Source organism: Mustela putorius, unplaced genomic scaffold (assembly GCF_011764305.1).
Source record: "Mustela putorius furo isolate JIRA1106 unplaced genomic scaffold, ASM1176430v1.1 tig00000095_pilon_pilon_pilon, whole genome shotgun sequence".
In the NCBI taxonomy this organism is placed as follows: Eukaryota; Metazoa; Chordata; class Mammalia; order Carnivora; family Mustelidae; genus Mustela; species Mustela putorius.
The window spans coordinates 37686015-37708533 of NW_025421280.1; the positions used below are offsets into that span (position 1 = coordinate 37686015).

At 57.7% G+C, this 22519-nt stretch overlaps 1 protein-coding gene across 1 annotated transcript in view; it reads left to right on the top strand.

Moving 5' to 3' along the window:
• Positions 1 to 7382: 7382 nt before the first annotated feature.
• PTPRS (protein tyrosine phosphatase receptor type S) overlaps positions 7383 to 22519 on the top strand; it is a 93901-nt gene continuing 78764 nt past the window's right edge. Inside the window, exon 1 of the mRNA XM_045086013.1 lies at positions 7383 to 7584. The gene's annotated coding sequence lies outside the window, so the exon portion shown is untranslated. The remainder of the gene's footprint in view (positions 7585 to 22519) is intronic.

Below are 22519 nucleotides of genomic sequence, written 5' to 3' on the forward strand. Positions count from 1 at the left end.
TGGCTACGGCTGGAAGGGTCAGGAGGGCTAACCTGGCAGCAGGTACAGGAGGCAAAACGTCCAGAGGCAGGACCATCAGGGAAGAAAAGGTTATGGTTTCTGCAGTCAGGGTGGTCTTTGTTCCAATTGTGTCCCTGAGCCCATGATGTCACCTCCTGAAGCCTCAGTTTCCTTATCTGTAAAATGGGTCTCAGGAAGGTCCATCCTGCCTGGGCATCACCAAGTTTCCACAAGATAATTCAAGCTGTATTTGGACTTGAGCGCTCCTCAAACAACAGTCTCCGGGTGCCTGGGTGGCTCAGTGGGTTGGGCCTCTGCCTTCCGGCTCAAGTCATGATCTCGGGATCCTGGGGTTGAGCCCTGCGTCGGGCTCTCTGCTTGGCAGGGAGCCCGTTTCCCTCTCTCTCTGCCTGCTTATGATCTCTCTCTCTGTCAAATAAATAAATAAAATCTTAAAAAAATAAAAAAGCAGTCTCTGGGTAGTGCTTGACCACTGGTTACTTAGTATTTTCCTAAATCCACCTGCTTCCCCATAAGTAAACTTCTTTCGTAAAAAGAAACTATGAGGTCACACCTCTCCCTAGGGAAGGGATACACCAAGGCAAGTAAAAATAACAAGTTAAAGGAGTCAGGCTACCGTTTACAGAGACAAACAATGAGGGGCCCAGCCGGGAAATTAACAAACGTTCAGGTAGAAATTATCAGATCTGGGCGCCTGGGTGGCTCAGTGGGTTAAAGCCTCTGCCTTCAGCTCAGGTCATGATCTCAGGGTCCTGGGATCGAGCCCCGCATTGGGCTCTCTGCTCCGTGGGAAGTCTGCTTCTCCCTCTCTCTCTGCCTGCCTCTCTGCCTGCTTGTGATCTCTGTCTGTCAAATAAATAAATAAATATCTTAAAAAAAAAGAAAAAAGAAAAGAAATTATCAGATTGGAAAAAAAAAAAAAAGAAAGAAAAGAAATTACCAGATTGGAAAAAAAAAAAAAGAAATTATCAGATTGGAGCAGCTTCCTGTGTTCTCCTGCAGAGAGACTCCCGGGGACGGTGCTCTCCTTCTTGGGAAAAGTATTGAGCAAACATTAGCTGGTAAGCATTCAGGACCCTCCTCGCACTGGTCTAAGACTTCCTCCTGGAAGGAAAATACAAGGGATTAGCCCTGGCAGTCAGTGATTCCGCGGTTTTCCACGCTCCGTGTGACTCACCTACATCACCCTGAGGTTCAGGTGCCAAGCATGGGACCTGTGATAGAAGTGTGGGGGGGGGGAGGCCCCTGGCTTGGCGCCTGGATGGCAAGTCCAGGTGTGTCCCTTGGACCCTGGTGGCAACACCTAGGGCAGCAGCTGCCCACCACACCCCACCCCATGGAAAAGAGCAGGAGAGACAGGACGCCCGTCTGCTCCTGTAGCTGGTAGGACAGGACTGAGGCCAGTTTCGAAGACTGTCTTTGGGTCCCCAGGGAGGTGGTGCCCTAAAGCCCCTAGGTCTCTCCATGTGCCCGGCAGGTAGGGGGTACCCCAGCCTCCCCCAAAGCCCCAAACCCTGGATCTCACGGCGTTAGGTGCTGGTGATTTATGGTCCGGGGTCTGGCGTCTCCAAGTAGTGTGACTTGGGGATGCCAACCCCCTTAATTATCCAGGAGTAGCAAAGTGCTGGATGAGTTTCAGCTGGGTCACCTTCTGGGCAAGTTTCCGTTACAGGTTGAATTGTCCCCCCCTGAAAGAAATACACTGGAGTCCTAACCCCCTCCACCCTTCACCCCTGGGGCTTCAGAATGTGATCTTATTGGGAAATCATTTCTTTTCAGGAAATCATTAAATTAAAATGCAGTCGTGCGCGTGAGCCCGAATCCAGTATGGTGTTCTCATGGAAAGTGGCAATCCGGACACGGAGAGGGACAGGCACAGAGGAAAGTGGTATGAGTGGTCCAGGGAGGAGAAGGTGGCCGTCTGCATGTGTGCGCCGTCTGCATGTGTGCGTGCATGCGTGTGTGCGTGTGTGCGTGCGTGTGTGCGTGCGTGTCAATCTTTACCATTTCATCGCATGGTCAGCTTCACGTGACCGTGACCATCATGGAGATCCACAACTGTGTCACCGCAAAGACAGAGAGATGCCATTTTAAGAAAGAATTGCTTGAAGGACCCATCAGTTCTACCCCTGTTCAGTGCAGATAGTGGTACTGACCTGGGTTTATTAACATGTAAATATATGCATTTGCTCCCATTAAAATAATAAAAAATAAGCTGACAACTTCGATAAAAGGTAGAACATGATTGTCAAAACTCTCCATTTGCATCTTTCACTAACAAAGTATCCTGGAGAGTCTTCCCCATGGGTCTATGCGCTCAACCCCTTTTCACAGCTGTATACTACTCCACCATGTGGTTGTACCTGGTTAATTCTGCCTGTTCTCTCCTCTAGGATATTTAGGTTCAATTATTTCTTTACACTTCCCCAAATAATCCCGTGTCACAGCTCTGGGGATCTTTGCAAAAAGACCAAGCGAGATCCCTTCAATTATACCTAATTTTAAGGCCAAGAAACTGAGGCTAAAAAGGGACAAACGTGTCATTTGTTCAGGGTCATATGACACAAAAGTGGCACAGCCAAGAATTTTCATGACAGTTTCATAAAGATATAATTTACCCACCAAATCATTCACCCATTTGAAGTGTATTAGTTTGATCATTTTCAGTATATTAACAAACCATCATCATCACCAACCACTCACAATCTAATTTTAGAATATTTTCATCACCCCAAAAGAAACTCGGAAAGAACTCATTGTCCAACAAAGATCATAATCTATGCCTATGTTTTCACCCAAGAGTTTTAGCTCTAATATTTAGGTCTATGATCCATTCTGAGTGTATTTTTATATATGGTATGAGGGAGGGGTCCAAATTCATTCTTCTGTGTGTAGATATTCTACTTTCCCAGGACCACTTGCTGAAAAGACCATTCTGTCCCTCACTAAGTTGACAGCCTCATTGAAAATCAATTGGCCCTGGGGCACTTGGGTGGTTCAGTGGTTAAATGACTGATTCTTGAGTTTGGCTCTTGTCATTATCTCAGGGTCAGTCTCCCAGCTCAGCGGGGACTCTGCTTGGGATTCCCTCTCCCTCTGCCTCTGCCTTTCCCCCATCACTCCCTCTCAAGGAAATAAATAAACCTCTAAAAAACAAAGAAAAAGAAAATCAGTTGACCCTACATGTTTATTCTGAGCTCTCAATTCTATTTCATTGACCTGCTTGTCTATTCTTATGCTGGGATCATAATGTCTTGAGGACTGTAGATTTGTTTTCTGTTTGTTAAGTAGGCTTCATGCCCACTGTGGAGTCCAACACGGGGCTTGGACTCATGACCCTGAGATTAGGACCTAAGCCAAGATGGACTCAGATGCCCAACTGATTGAACCACCCAGGAGCCCCCAGTGACTGCTGCTTTGTAATACCATTGGGAGACTGGGGTGTGTGAGCCCCTGCTTTTGTTCTTTTTCAAGATTGTTTTGGTTATTCTGGGTCCTTTGAATTCCTCATATGAATTTTAGGATCACCTTGTCAATTTCTGCAAAGAGGCCAGCTGGGATTTTGATAGGGATGAGATCCAAGTTCAATTTGAGGAATATTGCCATTTTCACAATATTAAGTCCCATCCACAAATGAGCTGTCTTTCATTTATTTAGGTCCCCTTTAATTTCTTTCAGCAACCCTTCATTGTTTTTAGAGTATAAGTTTTGCATCTCTTTTGGTAAATGTATTCTTACATATTCTATTCTTTTTGATCAGTTGTAAACGGAATCGGTTTCTTAACTACGTTTTGTTTGTTCATTGCTAATGCGTAGGAAGTACAATGGATTTTCGTGTATTGATCCGATGTCCTGCAGCCCCAAGGAATGGGTTTACCAGTTTTAATACTTTCTTAGTGGATTCCTTAAGATTTTCTAAATACAACGTGCCATAGAGCTAGTTTTACTCCTTCCTTTCTAATCCAAGTGCGTCTGATTTCAGTTTCTTGCTTGATCGCCAGGTTCTCACCTCCAGTAACATGCTTGGTGGAAATGGTGAGAGCAGGCGTCCTCGCCTTGTTCTTGATCTTGGGGGGAAGAGATCCTGCCTTTGCCATTGAGTCATGATGTTAGCTAAGAGACGCTTTGTCAGGCTGAGGAAGTGCCTTCTATGCCTTGAGTGTTTTTTATCACGCAGAGATGTTGAATTTTGTCAAATGCCACAGCCAGGATTCGAAGCTATGTTTCTCTGAATCCAGAGCGCCTGTGTTTACCTGATATACTAAATTCGTGGACCCCCAAAGGAGCCCCACATGGAGCCCAGTGAAGAGCAGGTGGTCAGCAAATGGGGTGTCTCCATCTGCCCCTTTTTTCTCTCTGGCACTTGAAGTAAATCTACAGAGAAAGAGAGAGAGAGAGAGGGGCGGGGCATACATGTGCACAGTGTTTAATTGGAGGAGTTGTATCATCATGGTGAAATTGTTGGCATAGGGGCGACATTGCTGGGGAGATGTTTTGGACCTGTCTTGCAGGGGTTTGAGGCAGGGTTCTGTGCAGACAATCCTGATTTTGGCACCAAGAGTCCTGTTTATCTACAGTAACGGACAGCTGACGGTTCTCTTACAGTTGCCTCGACAAAAACATGGTGGAGCTAATTACCAGGTTCTGGGAGACGCTGGGGTGGAGGTTGGGCTGGCAGAAGATGGAAGTGCTCATGGGCTGAACTTTTCACCCAATGAGTCACACCCACAGCGTGCCAGGTGCTGGGGTCCGCAGACACGAAAGAGACCCAGGGCCTGCCAGGCCCCACCTCCGATCCCACTGCTTTCCACAGTGTGGAGCTTTGAGACTTAAGCTGTGCCGCTGGGGAGAATATTCCCTCCTGGTTCTCTTGGAGCTTTGGCTTATGGGAAGTCTTGGTTTGGTGTTACTGAATCCTTAACAACTTCCTGACACTTGTCAAGCTCCTGCAGCTGCCAGAAAGCTGGGACAGAATCAGACTAGAGTGTTCTGTTCGCCTGGTCTATTGATTTTTCTGGACATCTAACTAGCTACCCTGGTTTCCCCATCTACAATGGCCCCGTTTATCAAGAAACCCTCTTCGAGATAAGGTGCCGGGTGTTTGACACGCTGTAACTAATTTTTCCCTCCTAATGACCCTAGGAGGTGGAGGCTACTCCTGTCCCCCATTTACAGATGGCCAATTGGAGGCACAGGTCACATGGGGAGACAGAAAAAGATAAGCAAGCTGACTAAAATGTAAAGTCAGTCCAAACTTTAATAAATCACCTGGTACCCTGACGATGATGAACTTGAGCAGGGGGTGGGGAGGGTCTCTAGGAGAATTGAAAGATGAGGGGATCCAACCTTGGGAAGAGGTGGAGGAACAGTGTCCTAGGCAGAGGGAACAGCCAGTGCAAAGGCCTTGAGGCTGGACTGTGCCATTTGCAAAGAACAGTGAAAAGGTGGTGTGGGCGGACTGGAGTGAGCGAGGGGAACAGGCAGAGGTGAGAACAGGGAGGTGACGGGGCAGGTCATTAAGGACCTTGTAGACTGCGGGGAGAACTTGGGTTTTTTCCCCCCCAAGTGAGATATTATCTATCTCCTTCACTGGATTGTTAACTCTTGGAAGGCATGAACATTTTTCTAACCTGTTTTGTCCACTTCTGTATCTTCATCGCTTAGCACCGCACACAGAGGGAAGGGCCGAATGGATGGGTTTCCTGGGCATAGGCTGCTCTGGCTCTTATGCCCTTGCCTCTGTTGGTAGCAAGAACTCTCAGAGGTAAATGTGGTTGCCCCTTTTGCAGATGACAACAGAGAGGCCAAGTGGCTTGTTCAAAGTCCCTTCCCTAATAGGTGGCAACGCTGGGGCTCCTGCCATATCTAACCTTCCAGAACTGGCAACCACATTTCGTTCCGCCTTCATCAGGCACACAGGGCTGGAGTACCCACTGTGTATGAGAAACCATCACCAAGATGGGGTTGGGTCTTCATTGCATGGATGAGACAACGAAGGCCAGACTGTCAATGGTTAGGTCAGGGTCACGCAGCCAGGAAGGAGAACCAAACAGGCTCCTCGAACCTGGCCGCTGCACTGGCCGCTGGGAAACTCCGAGCTTAATTTAGGTTCCTTGTTTAATTATTCATTCTCTCCTCTCTCTTCTCCTATTTATGACTTCCGCCTTCTCATTTTGTTCCCGGGGTTAATGCCTTTTGTTTATATCTGCATCTTTGGCCTGGAATGAATGAATCAACGATTTTGGAGGAAAAACCCCAAATTCTAAACTTGTGTCCTTTTGTGGGCACAAGGCCGTCTCCAAACACATACCTTGGAGAAATAAAACACCTCCAGCGTGTTCAGAACTCATCCGGAAGTGTGCGGTCTTGCGGGGTCTTTGCGCCCTCCGACCTCCTATGGCAAGCCTCCCCTTCATTTCTTTCTTCTCTTCTCGTTTTCAAGCACCAACGACAGGCTAGCGTATCCTCAACAGGTCACCCTTACACTCTTTATCTTGCTCCCTTTCACAGACAGGACACTGAGCCCCCAAGGGGCAAGCCCCTTTTGCAGGTGGGGAAACTGAGGCTCAGGGTCCTGCCCCGCGCGTCAGCGCCTGAGCTGGGGTTCCTGGGGTGATGCGCCCGGACTCCAGCCAGCGGTATCGGCAATGAGGTGGGGCGTCTGCAGAGTGCTCGCTCGGAGGGAAATGCTTCCTCATCCGTTCGCTCCCCACACGGGGACCCCGGGCCGTCGGGAGTCACACACAGCTGGGGGGACCCGGATAAAAACCGCACGACGGGTTGGAGGGCGGCTGGCGGCGGGGGCCGGGAGCGCTTTCCCCAGAAGCTGCGGCTGGAGCAGGAATCTTAGGGACAAGGGAAAGATCCCGGGGGAGCATTATTCCAGGCGAAGGACGGGCAGAGCCGAGGGCCCCGGGTGAGGAGGGGCGGGCGGCGGCACCGTCACGAGCCGGCCGGGTGCGGCGTGGGCACCCGCGGGCCAGCAGTGGGTGCGAACATGGACGCATTCGAAGGGCGCCGGGGGAGCTGGAGCAGGACCGAATGCAGGGCCCGGCGGGCACCACGCCCTAGGCGCCGAGCGTCCCGGGTCCCGCAAGCGAGGCCGGAGGAGTCCCTCGCGCTGACGCCACCGCCCACGCGTCCCGCGTAGCCCAGAGCCCCGCGCCCCACGTGCTCTCGCGGCCCTTTAAACGCCCCGGGGCCACCTGACCAACCCGCGCCGTCTCATTGGCCGGGGGGGGCGTGGCTGCCGCGCGGCTGCGCAGTGACGCGCGCGGGCCGGCCCCGCCCCGGCCCCGCCCCCGGCCGGCGGCGGCGGCGGCGGCGGCGGCGGCGGCGGCGGCGGCGCTGGCGGAAGGGATGACGTCACCGGCTGGGGGGGCGCGCGATCCGGCGCGAGGGGAGCGCGAGCCGCAGTGAGTGTCCTCGCGCCGCCCGCCCGGCAGCCCGGCCGGCGCGCGCACGCCGCGAGCCGCTGGCGCTCGGGCTCCGCTCGAATCCCATGCAACAGCCAGGATGTGAAGCGGGGCAGAGCCGGGGGAGCCCAGCCCAGCCAGCCTCCAGGTAAAGGGCGGGGGGGAACCGTGAATTCGATTAAAATAAAATTGCAGGCGCTCCAGTGGGGGTCTCGGAGGCAGCGGAGTGGGCAGCGCGCCGGCTTTGTGCCGGGAAAGCCTGCACGGCCATTGTGCTCGGAGGGTGCCCGGCTGCAGCCGGCTGCACGCCCAGCCGCGGCGCCTGGCTAGCGGCGTCCGAACAATGCCCCGAGGGGCTGGGCCGGGGCGGGCAGGGGCTGCGGGGAGGGCTCTGCGGGCGGGGCTGGGGGGGGCTTCGCCGCGGCGGGGGGAGGGGGCTGGGCTGGAATCGCCCGGAGCGCGGCGTTGGAAGCTGCCCAGCGCCGCTGGCTGCACCACCCGGGGCTGCGGGCGGGGCAGAAGCGCGGAGGGGGGACGCGCGTGTGTGCGGAGGGGCTGCTGGCCCCGGCGGCTCCCGGCCAGGCTCCCCGGGCGGGTCCTGGAGGCAGGGGGCGCTGTGCTGGGGGAGGGGGGCTCGCGGGCGCCCCGGAGTGGAGACCAGCCCGGGACCGGTGGCTCCAGGTGGGAGCGAGGGCAGACCGGCCGGTGCGCCCAGGGCGGCTGCTCTGCCCGCCGCCTTCGCTCTCCAGTTGTCTTCCCCCCGAGACCTCCGGCTCAACGGTGTCTCGCCCTAGCGCCCTCCCGGCCTCGTCCATCCCTGGGGAAAGGGGCCGCAGCTCCGGCACCCTGGCCTTGCCCCACCCTTCTGCGGCCCCGGCGCCCCCTCCCAGCCCCCCAGGCGGGGCGAGGCTCAACCCCCAGCCCCAGGGACTCCGGCGGACAGACGGACGCGCGCACCGGGCACCCGACCTCTCCTCGGCGCTGGGGGCCCCTTGGGGATCCCGGGAGAGGGGAAGCCGCCCCTTGAGCCAGCAGCCCCGGGGGTTTTGCGCGCCCCGGGAGCCCCCTTAGGGGCGGGGGGGGAGGGGAGGTGACGTCATCCAGGGGGGCGGAGCCGTCGGAACCCGGTGAAGGGGGCGCTGGGGGGGGCGTGCCCTGAGGAGAGCCCCCCGGAGTTAGGGAGCCGGAGCCCTGGACGCATGGGTTTCGGCCGGGTTGCGGCCAAGTTCACTGCTCCTTATGGAAATTTCTCCCAAATTTAGGATCCCCCTTAACACCCCCTCAAGTCCTGGACACTTCCCTCCGCGAAACCTCCTAAATCGGAGAACTCCCCTTCAGCTGCTTTTCTCCAGAATTCTCAAATCAGGGAGCCCTTCTGCAAACTGGGATTTTTTTTTCAGCCTCGGTCCGCACTACCCACCCACCCTCATCTAGAACCTCCTCCTCAGTGACCCTTCCCCCATCTCAGATTCTCCTCGGGTAGCCCTGTAAATGGGCAGCTTTTGAGAATGTCCCTTCCTCAAATTTAGTAACCCCCTAGGGACCTCAACTCCCAAATTAAGAAACCTCCCCAGCGCCTCCAACTGGGGGACACCTCCCCTCCCCTTTCTAAGGCTCCACTGGGATTCCCCTGTTCCCCCATCTCAGTCTGGGGGAGTCCCTGTTCTGAGCGTGGGGCCCTTCTGTCACTGGCCCAACCCCTGAAAAACCAGCCTGGCCGACAGAGCTAGCAAAGAGAGGGGGATGGTGTCCGGGTGTGTATTAGCACTCCAAGAAGCTCGGACAAAGCTGGAGGGTCCCCGGGAGTCCCAGGGACAGGGACCCACCTGCTCTGAGCCCCCAGTGGCCTCCACCCAGACTTTGGCTGCTGGGATCCTAGCTTTCCCTCCATGTCCCCCCATCAGTACTGTTCCTGGGGTGCGGGGGGCAAGGGCTCCTTTTGTTTGGGGCACCCCGCTTCCCCCTCAGAGCTGCCTCCCACCTCCCTTGAGAAGAGAGAGCCAGTCCGCGCCTCTACTCCCGCTGCTGCTGCTGGAGCTTTTATTAATGGCCGAGGGATTCGGTCGATTCTGCCATTTGCATAGCTCCCCTCCCCCTCCCAGGGTCCCTTCCTTTGTGCCCCCCTCCTCCTGCCAATCTTGCCCGCCTTCTGTCCCTCAGCTCTCTTCTTCCTCTGCCAGCTGATACTTTGGCTGCGGAAGGCAGACAGCTGGGGCTGGGGCGGCTGCTTCCCACCCCCACATCCCAGAGCCCACCGACTTGGACCTGAGTCTCCGGCGGCAGCCCCCTGCCCCCGACAGTGCCCTCGGCGCAGCGCTTCTTGCTGCCTGCGGTCTGCGTGTGTCTCCATTCTTCTCCAGAAAGCTTCGTCCTGCCCCATCCCCTGGGCCTGGGGGCACCTTCACCATGACGGTGCACTTCTGCTTGGGGCCTGGGCCCCCCACAGCCCCCTGGGGGTTGCCACCCGCCATACTCAATCGCCCTGAGACTTGGTATAATTGGGCTCAGGCAAACAAAACGTCGCGGGAGACCCGGCCTGCCTGGTGAGCTCATGCGCTTTCCTGTTCCCGCCGCCACAGCCGATGACATCGGCCCCCCGGGGGGTGATGGGGGCTGGTGCTGTCTTGCCAGTGGCTGTCCTGAGGGGAGAGGCAATGGCCTGGTCCACTGCCCACCCCCTGCAGGAGATGGGATGGGGCATTCTGGTGATGGCCCGGTATGGGCTTGGAGGACGCTGCCCAGGGTGGTCGCTGGGCTCCCCGGGGGATCCATCCTCCCCCCAGGATTCCTTCCAGGCCCCTAAGGTGGGCAGATGCTGGCTGCAGGGAGAGGGGTACCGAGAGCCAGGCACCTGCCTGCGGTCCGCATAGGTCATCGCCTGGGGACCGGTAGTTCTGTTTCTGTCCCCTCCAGCGGGAGTCCGAGCCCCTTCTCTGCCTGCTTTCCCCGGGATTCCGGGTGTCTCCACAGGTCCCTGGGCCACCCTTGGAGACTTGAGACATTTTTCTCCCAACACTGGAATGTAGCTGTGGACGACGGTGAGAGGAGCCAGTATGGGGCGGGGGAGGAGCTCCCCGGACGTGAGGGACTTAGTTGTGGCGTCTCCGTGGACGGTTCTGGAACCACCACCATTCACCCCTTTGCTTCTTCTTTGGGTCACACAGAGCTTGGGGCTCTGCCTGGGGCTCCCCGGACCCGGGGCCGGTGACGGAGATGGATTGGCTTCCGCTTCTCAACTTTCCGGGGCGTGACTCAGTTTCCCCTCCTGCCTTCCGGGTCAGCACCGAGAAGCGCATCACAGGGGTTGGAGTGCAGCGCTCCCCTTGGACTACTGCGTCCTGGAGCGGGGTGCCAGGAGACCTGTGGCTCTGCCGATTGCTCCAGCAGCCGAATGGCCAGAACGATGGTCAGCGAGGTGGCCCGGGAGGGACCAGGGACGAGGGATGGGCGGTGTTTCTGACGCTCCAAGGCACAGTGTGACTTTTCCACCCAGGTGCCCCGCGGCGTTCACCTGCCGCCCGTGACTTTAGTACAGCCGCCGTGCGTAGGGGGGAGAGAGCGGGGCGTGTAGAGAGTTGGGGATCAGGAGGAAAACCCTAAAAATAAAGGTGGATATTTATAAACCCAGCGGGTTTGGGGGATAATTGACAAAGCTTAATGTTTTCAACTGAGAGTGGTCCCCCCACCCCCCCTCGCGCCGGCTGCATTAGTTCCATTTGTGAAGTCATTCGGTGCCAGCGGAAGGTTCTTGAAGTGTCGTGGGCTCCGTGGGCGAGTTGCGGGCTGTGGTCCCCCTCCAGAGGTCTTGTGCTTCTGGAGGGAGGCAGGGGGCCCAGGCAGGGGTGCTGAGGTGCCTGGGGCCCCAACTTCCCAACACAGCCTCCTGACATCTCCTCCCATGGTGAGGGGGGGGGGCCAATCCCGTTTCCCAGAACTGGCGAGAAGGAAGCCGCCCCTCTCCCTCTCCAGCGAAGCGGCCACACGTTGCCCTTGCTCTGTCCTTCTCCACAGCAAAAGATGCCTGGGTGGGGTATTTGGGGAGACCCCAGCTGCCTGCTGGGCAGGGTGGCTCAGCCTCTGGTGGGGACAGGAGGGGACGAGACCGTGCCTGGCTGGGATCCACAGGCTGATCCCACGGGAAACTTGCCATGGGTCCGTGGACAGAGTCACACTGTGGCCCATACGGGGGTGGGGTGGGGGAAGGAGATGTTCTTAAAATTTTGTCCCCTCACCTGGCGGCGGTCTGGAACCAGAAAGCTGGGGCTTGGCCTGCAGGGCAGAGGAGAGGGAGAAGGGGGTGGCTGGGCATGGAGGTCCCCGGGCTTGTCACCCTGTCCCAGGGAGGAGGGACAGCCCAGAGACCCGCCCATCCTAGCTCTGAGATGCACGGGAGGTCCTGGCACCAGGGTCTCTCAAGCCTGCGGGCCGGGGGGGGGGGGGGTCACCCTCCTAGCCTTCTAGAAGCTCCAGGTATGGGGTGTACTATGTGGGGTTTTTTTTTCTTTAAAGAAAGAAAAGACACTCAGGGAAAAAAAAAAAAAAAACCCCGACGTACCATTTCTGTCTTGTCTCTGGCTGATATTTCAGAAGCGTGGGGGGGGCTTGTGCGTGGGGAAAATGAAAAATCAATCGGCTTACACTTCTGCAAAGGCGAAAATTAACGAGCGGGCGGGAGTGACTCATGGACAGGGCCCCGACTTTTCTCGCACTGCCTCATTTTTGTCTTTCCTTTCCCTGCCCTCCTCCGAGGGGAGATGGCGGGGCCCCTGCCCCTCCTGGGGGCCTGGCCAGGCCGGATGTTGGGGGGTAGGGGTGCTCTTCTGAGCTCCCAGGAATCCCCCTCTTCTGTCCCTGGGAGCCAGGTGTCCTGGGTCCTGCGGAGGCCAGAGGGATTCTGTACCTGAAAATACACCCGGGGTCTTGCCTGGCTTTTGTGTTTCTCTGATCACTCCCGCGGATTCCCCCCACCCACCAAAGGCGGGGGTGGGGGTGGGCGTCTCGGAGCTTGGGGTTCCGGATTGCAGTGACCTCCGCCCATGAAAGTGCTTTAACTGGGGCTTGATCGCAGTTTTTTTTTCTTTTTCTTTTTCTTTCTTTCTTTCTTTCTTTTTTTTTTTTTTTTTGAAGGGGCAGAATTGTCGCGAACTCCCTGGGAGGTGTCTGCGGCTTTTGAGTTTTATATTTGGTTTTTAAAATCTTTGCTCTTAGCCCTTTTTAGGAAGGTCAGGAGGGTCCTGTCCTCCTGCGAGAACTGCAGATCCCAGCTCCCCTCCCCCCACCAGGTTTTCTCCTTTCTGTCTCCCTCCCTGGGGGGGGCCTCACCTCTGCCCCTTACCCTCTCTGTGTGGGAGCCTCCTTGCCTGCAAAACAAGGTTTTCATGCCTCCGGCTTCGGGGTCCTGATTTCTGCACCCCTACTCTGCCAGAGCTGTGTAAACTCTCAGGTTGGTTGGCCTCTCTGTTTCTTCGTCTCTGAGATCAGGACTCGTTCGCAGCCAGCCAGGACAGGAGATGCTTCTGGTGCAGGACCTCCCTCGGGTGTCGGATGCGACTGCTGTTGGCAGCCCGCGCCCTGCGACACCCAGACCCGACATGGCCCGCCAGCCGCAGCCCCAGAGGCTTAGAGGCCAGGGAACCGGGGACAGAGGGAGGCAGGCCGGGTGCACAGGGGCTGGGAAGTTGCTCTATTGTCATGCTGTTGCGTGGGTGGAAATTCAGGGGTTCTGGGGAGGCGAGGTCGATGCCTCTGTGTGTGTATAATTTAATGCCGCTTGTAATTAATCCTGTGATCTGCAAATGAGGGGGTGTGGGGGGGAGATGGAAGAGCCACTCCGCCTTATTTGGACTTGGCGCCCGTGCCAGGCCCTGTGCAGGGAGCATTCCCGTCGCGTTTAACCTTCACGCCCTGCCCCCCACCGTCCATGTGGCGGTCATGCGTGCAGCCCCATTTTGCAGATGGGGAGACTGAGGCCCAGGAACCGTCTTCTCTGGCACGAGGGCACACAGATAGGTGACAGAGCAAGGAGTCTCCCTCCCTGGGGGGCAGTGGATGCTAGACCTGAGGTCTTAACTCCTGGGGACGGGCCTGGCTCTCTGTCCAGTTGTCCTAGAAGTCGTTTGGATGCTGGTCCACCCGCTGGGGTTCCTGAGGGCCCCTGCGCGGATGCTGGGGTTCCCAGCTGCCTTCCTCGGAGGGGGAGAGCGTGGACACTGGACTGGGCTGCCTGGGGCCCACATCCCCACTCCGGCTGTGTGATGGGGGCGAGGGGCTCCACTTCTGTCTTCCCATGTTCTCGTCTACAGAATGGAGAATCGTGGTACCCCTCGGACGGCATTGTTGGGGGGAGAGCGCCGCACTGACACATTGGCTGGACCCACCCAGCAGGGGCTCCCCAGCAGCCCCCCAGTGGGGTCCAGCCTGGGAGGGATGTCAGGATGACTCAGCCGCTGCAAACTGGGGCGTTCCCCGTCACTGGCTGCCTAATCAAGGCCGCCCCACTTCTGCGACAGGATCGGAGCCACGGGAGGCCCGGCGAGGCGGACGGGGAGGGCAGGCAGCTGCTGCGCGAGACTCGGGCACCCCCAAGATCCCCGGGGGGTTGGCTCCCCGGCTTCCAAGGCTCCGGGTGGGTCTGAGCCAGCGTCCCCCCCCTTCCCAGGGGGAGGTCTCCACTTTGACGGCAGCCCCGCAGAGAGGCGCCCCGGAAAGGGCTCCGTGTGCAAGCTTGGGGCTGGGCCATTCATTCATTCATTCACCAATTCATTCCTTCAGTCAGCCAGCGTCTGTGGATGACGGGCCCCCAGAGACCATGGAAGCCGCACTCTGGGTTCGAATTGTATCCAGCTCTGCGGCTCACTGGCTGTGAGGTCTCGGGCTAGTTCTGTAACCGACCCTAGCCTCGGTTTCCTCATCTAGAACCTGGGGGCTTCGGCACTGCTCCGCGCTGGGTAGGGGTATCGTGACGGCTCTAGGAGCTCAGATCTGCCTGGTGGAAAGCTCTGTGTATGTTCTTTTTCCTTTTTGTTTTTTGTTTTCAATAAAAGCGAATTGGAATTAAATTCTGGGGATACAGCGGTAAACAAGGCAGGCTCGGTCCCATGTTCCTTGGACCCTGCAGGTTATTGGGAGAGGCAGTGAGTGCATAGATAAACAAGTAGGGTCGCCTACGGTCAGTCGGGTTCTGCCGAGACCGGAAATGCGGGCAGGACCTGGCAGGACACCGTAGTTGTTCTATGGGTGGGGGTGGGGACACGGGGGACTTTCTGAGGGGCTGACCTCGGTGTTGAGACATGCAGGCACTGGGGACAGCAGCGCAAAGCTGGGAGGGACCTCTGGGGGCAGGGTGAGGCGGGCTGACCACAGGGGCCCTGACACTGAGCTGTTCCTTTAAGGTTTATCATGTGGCCAGAGTTTGCTGGAAGACCCCCTCAGCACGCTGCCCCGCGCTTGGGTGTGAATATCGTTGCAAACAGAGACCCCTGTAGGGCGATGGGGAAACATCACTTGGAACAGCCATCAGGCCAAGGCACAGAGAGGGAGAGGAACCAGCCCGAGACCACACAGCTACGCCCGACTGCCAGGCCCGCCGGCTCAGGGCAGGAAACTGAGGCAGGAGGATGTGGCAGAATGTCCTTCTCCAACCTCAGTGCCCATCCAGGCTGGGCTGATAATGCCTGTGGGTGATGTGCCCCAGCTAGGCCCCCACCACCCATCCTGCCGGCCAGCTCCCAATGGCTCCACAGCCCCCATCTGAGCAAAAGCAGAAAACCCCAATTTTACACAAAATTGCCCCATTTTACGTCCTGGGAGCATTCTTTTCCTGAAAACACCTGCCTTTGCCAGGTGTGACCTCAGCCCTTCCTGGGCCCCTCCCTGAGCCTCAGTTTCCCGGGCTGTCCGATGGGTTTGAGACTCACTGGCCCGATGAGTTACTCAGAGGGCCTGGGCAAGATAACTCACGGGGAGGGCTGAGGACAGTCCGGGCCAGCGTCCACACTCGATAAACGCTGGCTCTGATTATATTAATATTGGTCATAATGATAAACTTGACTTAGATGAAATGCAGCACAGAAGGGAGCCTGCTGGTCCCGAGGGGCAGGGTTATGAATTATCTTCTGGCTGCAGGACCTGTCCCTCAGGCTCTCTCGTCTTCTCCAGAACACAGCTCTTGGGTCTTGGGCCGGACCTTATCCATAGAGTTTGTCCCAGCGGTTCTGTAACCAGGGGCAGTTGGGCTCTCCCCGGGACACGGGACCATGTTCGGGGACGTCTGCGGTCATCAGGACTGGGGGTGCTCCTGGCACCGGGTGGGTGGGTCAGGGATGGGCGCCCAGGATGCCCCCCCAAAACAATCCAGCTCCAAATGTCAGTAGTGCTGAGTGTTAGAAACCCCAACACACGCTCCAGACCTGTGGCCGCGAGAGAAACGCGGCAGGACAGCTGTTGGCTTGCCCGTGACCGGGAGCCTCCCGCGCTCTACACGGCAGTGCGGGACGCGGACGCAGGGCTAACGGATGGGTCCCCATCACACACCTGTCCCCGGCCCCCGCTGCCCAATTGATTTTCAGAAGTAGGTAATTGCCCCTGAAGTGCGGCCTCTGGAAAGGGTGGCCGGCTGGGGCTGCTAACTCGGTGCTGGGTCTGGAGTGTGGAGGGACTGCCTGCGGTGTAGACCTTTTTCTTGCTGTTCCTCCTGGCCCTGGGAGCCTGGACTCTGTCCTCACCGGGAAGGGCTTAGGGAGGCCTGAGCACCCGAAGTGGGAATCCTGGCACAGGCCCCCCCCACCCCCGGCTGCGTGAGGCGACCCTGTTATTCTCCCCCCACTGAGAGCCTTGGTTTTCTCATCCGTCAAATGGGGACACATCCCGCCTGCTGTGTCGTGAGTTTCCACCCGTGTCATGTTGACTACCCCCCCCCCCCGGGGGCAGCTAGGTTGCACACGTAGGGGCTGAATGACTGTACCCTCCCCACGGGTCATCCTCATGAGGAATTGGAGAGAGGGGAGGACCCCCAACCTCTAATTTCCCAGATGGCTGCCGCAGAGGGGACATTGCCCAAACAGGCATTAAGTCCCCCATCACGGCGCCCAGCCTCACGCCTGGCCCTCCAGCCCCCTTTCCTCCGCGCACCCTGAGAATAGCTCCCACAGTGCCAGCCGCTGCCCCCATCTTGCAGATCCGGAAACTGAGGATCGGAGGCAGAGGAAGGGACATTGCTGCTGGCCGGTCTGGGGTCCTGATCCGTGCTGGCCTCTCAGGAGCTGTGTGACTTGAGGAAAGTTGCTTCACTTCTCTGGGTGGCACCCCAGACCCTCTTCTTGCCAGCCAAGCCCCTCCAGGCTCCTGTGCCCCCTCCTGCTTCTGTCCCCCGCACTCCTTCCGCACCAGCCGCGGGGACCTCCTCGCCCCCTGCTCCAGGCCTCCGTGCTGGCCGGCCCCTCTGACGGGAGCTCCGCTTCTGGCCGGGCCGGCTAGCTGGCTCGTGTCCCCAGCATGCCTGTTTTACACGTTTCTCAGTTGCTGTTGTCTGCCCCCTCTGCTGCCCCTTCCCAGAATGCGAGTTCTACCGGGCTTTTCCTGGACAGGCCTGTCTGGCTTCTGGGAGCCTCCGCTGTCCCCCACGAGCATCGGCGTGTCTCGGCGTTTTTTCCCTGACAGGGAGAGCCCTGCGTCTGCACCTCCCTGGGCAGAGAGGCCAGGAGAGCAGCTCCCTCGTGGAGATGCTGTGTGACCTTGGCCACTTGCTTGCCTTCTCTGAGTCTCTGCGTGTCTGAGATGTCCGGCACAGAAGCACTGACGAGAGGGTGTTGAGAGCCAGGGGTCCTGAGCATGGGTGTCCGGAGGGCAAGGGACCCTGAAATAGTCTGTGAGGTTTCCTGTCTTTTGGGGAGAAAAGAAGTCCAAAGGCCGGGGACCCCCAAAACTGAATAACAGCTGGGCTGGGGGCTTTCGGGTTCAGCGGGCCCTGATGTTCATTTGGTATCTGTGTTTCTGGCGTAGAGACGTTGCTGAGGAGCCACCAGGAGCAGGCCAGGCTTTCTTTTGAGGCTCATATTTGGAGTTTTGGAACCCACAGTCAGGTCTTGGTTTGGCCTCATGAGCTGTGTGTTTCTGGGTCTGTGGATTCACCTGCCAGAGGCTCTGTCTCCTTGTCTGTGAAATGGGTGTGAGCGGTTTCTTGGGCGGTCGAAAGGGTCCCTACTGAATGTGCTTGGCAAGTGCTGGTGTGTCGAAGCCCCCCTCCCCCCCATACTTGGCTAAACATCACCGAATATTCCATGGTGATTAACCCCTTCTGGGAGGAAGTTGGGGGCGTCGGTTACATACAGAACTCGGAGGATGAAGGCTCTGGGGCTGCTGGAAGGTGGTTGGGCCCATGTCTGGCTTCTCCCAAGGGTGTCCAGCCAGGCCTGGAGCCTCCCCGCTCTGGTGCCAAGAGCAGGCTGGCGGGAGCCGGGGTTGAGCCCTGGGCAGACGTGATTGATGTGGTCAGGACGTTGCCCCAGGCCCCCCTGAGCCGTGTCGGGGCAAACCCATCACGCCAGCGTGGCCGGAGTCCTTGGCCGGGGCGGGGGGATCAGTGCGGACCTTGTAGGCCTGTGTTTCGGTCATCCTGTGGGGCCTGCATGGAGGCCTCCAGTGCTCCGCCCGGCACCCCCTGAATTCCAGCCACCCACTGTGAGGTGTACCTTTAGCCCCAGCTGCCCAGTCCCCTGATGATGGTTTCCTTTTCAACCGATCTCTTTTAAACTTCAAAGAGAGAACTTGGTCTTACTCTCATGAATGGGGGACCTGGTATGTCCTTGACGTAAGTAGGTGGAACCTTAAAAATAAGTGGGATGAGAGTAAAACACACACACGCGCGCACACGCGCAACCTGACATTAAACACTAAATTATGGTGCTGCCGCCAGAGGCTTAAACTGAGGCCAGGGGGTGTCGAGGCATGAAAGCTGCCTTAGCACCACCGGAGACTTCCAACCTTCCGAAGGCTGGAGGGAACGGAGGACGGGGCGGCCCCCTTGCTGGTGGCATCGGCGTCCCCGCGCGCGGGGAGGCGTTGGTGGGGGTCTCCTGGCCGCGCCGGGTCGCATCCCGCCTTCCAACCAAGGTGCTTGGTCTTGCCCACGGCATCGGAGTTTTCTTTCCCAGCGGCCCGGGGAGAAGGTTATTTCTCCCTGAATTCAATTAATGAGCCTATTAAAAACTATTTATTTTCCCTGACAGTTGTTTACTGAGGAGAAGGAGATGGATTGGACAGGTGGCCTCACCAGGCAGGCACGAGGCAGGGGTGGGGGAGGCCGGGTGCCTCGGGCCCTGGCGCTTGGGGAGCGCAGGCCACGGGTGGGGTCCTGCTTCTGGGGAGCCATGGAATGCAGGTTCTGGCCACTGTTTCTGCCCTTGGAGTCTTTGGGGAGGCAGACTCCGGGATGAGCGAAAACCGTGCTGCTTGTGGACACAGGGCGCTGGCTCCCGTGACCTCCCTCTTGTCCACCCAGGCCAAAACCTCTCGGATGCACTGGTTTGAAACCTAAGGTACGTTTTGCTGCCATCTGAGTTCCACGATTCAGTTCTGTCCAGTGGGGTAGATGACAGAATTTCCTGGAAATGCCTTTGAAGCTGGAATATGGAGGTGATAGTAGGCACTCAGGCAGCTCTTTTGGACCACGAGGCAGGTATCGTGGCTAAGAATGGGGGAACAAAAAGATGAAGGCCCCTGGGTCCCAAGGACTGTGAGGTGGGCCAAATAGCCCTGAAAGACCAACCTGGGAGTTTCAGACGCCTCTCCTGTGAGTTTTTTGGTACCTGAAGCCCGACTTGGTCCTAACAACGGTAGTATGCATGCCTCCTGACATACCCTGTCCTTCTGGTCTCTGCTCATTGGGTGGGGAGGCTTTCCTGACCTCTCTATTACTCAGATTTGCAAAATCACTATTTGCAAAATAATCAGTAAAATGATCACTTGGCAAAATTCGCCTCTCCCCCACTCCCCATCTGTCCCTGTCCCTGCTCTGATTTTAGGTGAAGCACCTGTCCCCGGCTTCATGTTGTAGGCATCTTTACTTATCCTAGGCCTCCCGCTCTGCCTGGGACTCCCCAGGGAGGCGTTTTTGGCCGGCCTCCTCTGCTGTGCCCACAGCAGCACCAAGCACCTGTGCGTGCCCAGTAGGGCTCGGTGCCCGTGTTTTGCCTAAACAGGTCTCTGTTCCCAGCAGGAGACATGAGGCTCCGCGACACCCCGAGGTTCTCCAGCTGGCTGGTGGCTCCCCGGCTCTCTCCCCTTTCATCCCCGCCCCCCAGAGTCGGTCAGTTCGCCGGCAAGTCTGTCCCAGCGGCTGCTCCTGGTCCTTCCTCTCGCCCCCGTGTTCTCACCTCGCCTCCAGAAATAGCCCCTTTAAAATAGCCGCGTCCTTGCGTTCCCGGGCCTCTGCCTGCCCACGGTCGTGACGCTGTGCTGACGGGCCGGCCTCCTTATTGCTGTGGGATTTTTAAAAATATAGCTGGTGTTAGGTGTTTCTCCTCCCCCATTTTATGCCTGAAGAAGCCCAGGCATCCTCAGGTCGCTTTCCCTATCCCCAGCACCCGCCCTTTCGGGGTTTGTGCTGCGAGTCACCGGCCATGCTCCCTTGAGCCTCGGCTCCTGGGGGTGTCTGGTTTGGGCAGCTGGGGGCTTCCCCTGCAGACTGACGCCGGCCGGCCCCGGCGGCCCTGTGTGGACTGCCGTTCCCAGTGTGGCCGGAGAGCCCCGGCCTGGAGTCCCAGCACCACCTCTTGCTGGCTGTGTGAGCCCAGGCAAGTGGTAGAACTTCTCTGAGCCTCAGTTTACTTTTTTTGGAAAAGGGACATATCTGGGGTTTGGTCAGAAGGGTGGAATTTGGGGCGCCTGGGTGGCTCAGTGGGTTAAAGCCTCTGCCTTTGGCTCAGGTCGTGATCTCAGGGTCCTGGGGTCGAGTCCCACATCTGGCTCTCTGCTCAGCGGGGAACTAACTGTTTCCCCTTCTCTCTCTCTGCCTGCCCCTACCTACTTGTGATTGTTCTCTCTGTTAAATAAATAAAATCATTAAAAAAAAAAAAAGGGTAGAACTTGTCTGAGCCTCAGTTTACCTGTCTGGGACATGGGGACGTCTCGGGGCTTAGGCAGATGGCCGAATTTCTCTGAGTCTCTGTTTATCCATCTGCACATGAAACACTTGAGGGTTTCTCCCCGGGGCCTGGCCCCCTGGGTTTTCTCAAGATGAGAGCCAACCTCATTCCACCATTCGGTCCCTCTGGGAGGACCTCCACCATCCCTCTGAGGGCAGGATGTAGTGAATTTAGTGCCGGCTCTGGGCCTGCCACTTCCGGCAACCCTCAGGAAACCCCTTCCTTCCCCCAGGGACTTGGTTTTCCTTATCTGGAAAATGGGCCCATTTCACCAGCATGTCTGCCAGGAGGCCGCCAGGAGAGGAGCCGCCTCCACGGTTTCCCCTCCTGGCTCAGTACCCGGCAGACGCCCTGGAGACGTCACAGACGCTCTCCTGCCATGTTTATTCTTGTCACCGACGGAGACCACGGAGCCTGTGGTTGAGAACCAGACTCTGGGACCAGACGGCCTGGGTTCAAGGCCCAGCTGTTTTGCACTTGCTGTGACTTGGCCTCTCCCAGCCTCAGTGTCCTGCTCTGTAAAGTGGGGAGCGGATGGCCGTATCCTCCCAGGGCCCTATGGAGCCCCCGATGGGTCTGTGAGGGTGAAGGCCCGGGGCAGGGGAGGGTAGTACAGCCTTTACCCACTAAACATCAGGCCCCTTCCACGTGCTGGCTCCGGCTGGGGGCTGGGAGAGGGACGCTGCTCTAGTCCATCTGTTTGTGTGTCTGGCTTTGAGGTCCTGGCTCCACCCCTGGGTCCCCCCCCCCGCCCCGCTGCCCACCGGGGCCGGGATTATATGGCCCGGAGGGACGTGCGTGGCCCAGGCCATGGGCAGTGCGGGGGCCGCCTCTGCTTCCTGCTTTCGCTCAGCAGGTGTCGGGCTGCCGGATGGCACAGACCGGGACTGGCGGCTCAGGAAAGGGCAGGGGGGCAGCGTCCAGCGATGGCTCAGAGATGGGGACAGGAAGGGCCCCCTGGGAGGAGGCGTGGAAGCTTCCGCTGCTGCTGGCCCAGCTCTAGCGGCTGCCTACCTTGTGTTTCTGCCCTCTGTCCTCTGGGCTGGTTTCCTGGACCCCTCCTGGGTCCCGCTCTCTCTCCCGACCTGGCATGGGAAGAACTGCATGCCTTTGTGGGACTCAGGGTCTGATGGGGAGACGCGAGAAGCAAAATAAAATAATTGTCACACTAGAGGGTGATAAGAGAAAGCAATTAGAGAAGGGGGTTACCATGCAAAGGCCCTGGGGCAGGACCAGTCCTCGTTCACTGGAGGAGCAGCAAGAGGGCCCATGTGGCTGGAGCCCGTGAGCGCTGGGGAGAGAGGGAGGAAAGGAGGGCCTTGGGGACCCCTTGAAAGACTTGGGCTCTTACCCCAGTGAGGCTCTAGTCCTGGGGGGCTGTGGGGCCGAGGAGGGAGAGACCATCTGACTCAGGTGCTCAGGGCGCCCTCTGGTGGCTGCTATGGGAGGCCGGACTGGGAGGGGTGGTGGTTGACTTGGCCCAGGCAGGGAGATCCTGGGACTGAACCAGGTAGAGACAGAGGAGGGGGGAGGCATAGACAGATTTGGGATAGAGTTTGAAGGCAGACTTTGTAGGTTTCATCTTTACGGTAGCTCTGCGAGGCACTCCGATAGCCATTTGACAGGTGGGGACATTGAGGCCCAGAGACATCAAGGCACCTCCCCAGTGTCGCCCAGCTGTGTGTTTGCTGGGTTGACTCCATGCTGGGGTCTGGCTGAGATGCAGCCTTTTCCCCAGGCACTGACTGGCCATCACTTTTCCCTAATTTATAGATCTGTTCACAGGCGTTTAAAGGCTGGTGTGAGTTTGAGTTCTTGCAGTTGAGCTATTAGGGGGTGGAGTGGGGGGTCCCTGTCCCACCCCTTTTGGGCAAATACTTTGTCAGGGCTGTCAGTTGTGAGAGCCTCTGGGAAACTGGGGGTTCTGTTAGCTATAGATCT